Source organism: Pterocles gutturalis, unplaced genomic scaffold (assembly GCF_000699245.1).
Source record: "Pterocles gutturalis isolate BGI_N339 unplaced genomic scaffold, ASM69924v1 scaffold6020, whole genome shotgun sequence".
Lineage (NCBI taxonomy): Eukaryota > Metazoa > Chordata > Aves > Pterocliformes > Pteroclidae > Pterocles > Pterocles gutturalis.
Window position 1 is genome coordinate 4,149 of NW_010145666.1, and position 307 is coordinate 4,455.

General features: G+C 66.1%; 1 protein-coding gene across 1 annotated transcript in view; it reads right to left on the reverse strand.

Moving 5' to 3' along the window:
* Positions 1-307, reverse strand: part of POLRMT (polymerase (RNA) mitochondrial (DNA directed)) — a gene marked incomplete at its 5' end in the record, with an annotated part of 14,524 nt that overhangs the window by 2,852 nt on the left and 11,365 nt on the right.

Genomic DNA, 307 nt, shown 5'->3' on the forward strand with positions numbered 1-307 from the left:
TCACCCCTCAGTGACACCTTGCCTGCCTCCTCTCCCGAGGACGCTGGCAGGCACCCCTCACCCCTGCCCAGCGACACGCTGATTCACCCTGTGAGGGGAAGAGAAGGACTGCTGGAGGTGAGTGCTGTGAGGACAAGACAGGCTGGGGAGACATGAGTCAGTGCAGCAGCGCGTGGGAGGCGAGAGCAGCAAGACTGAATCACGCGAGCCCCGAGGAAGGCTCCTCGGTGCGGGGAAGGGGCCCGTGCCCCAGCTGCCTGAGTGGGACGGGAGCAGCAGAGCTTCCTCCCCACCACCCACACGCTCC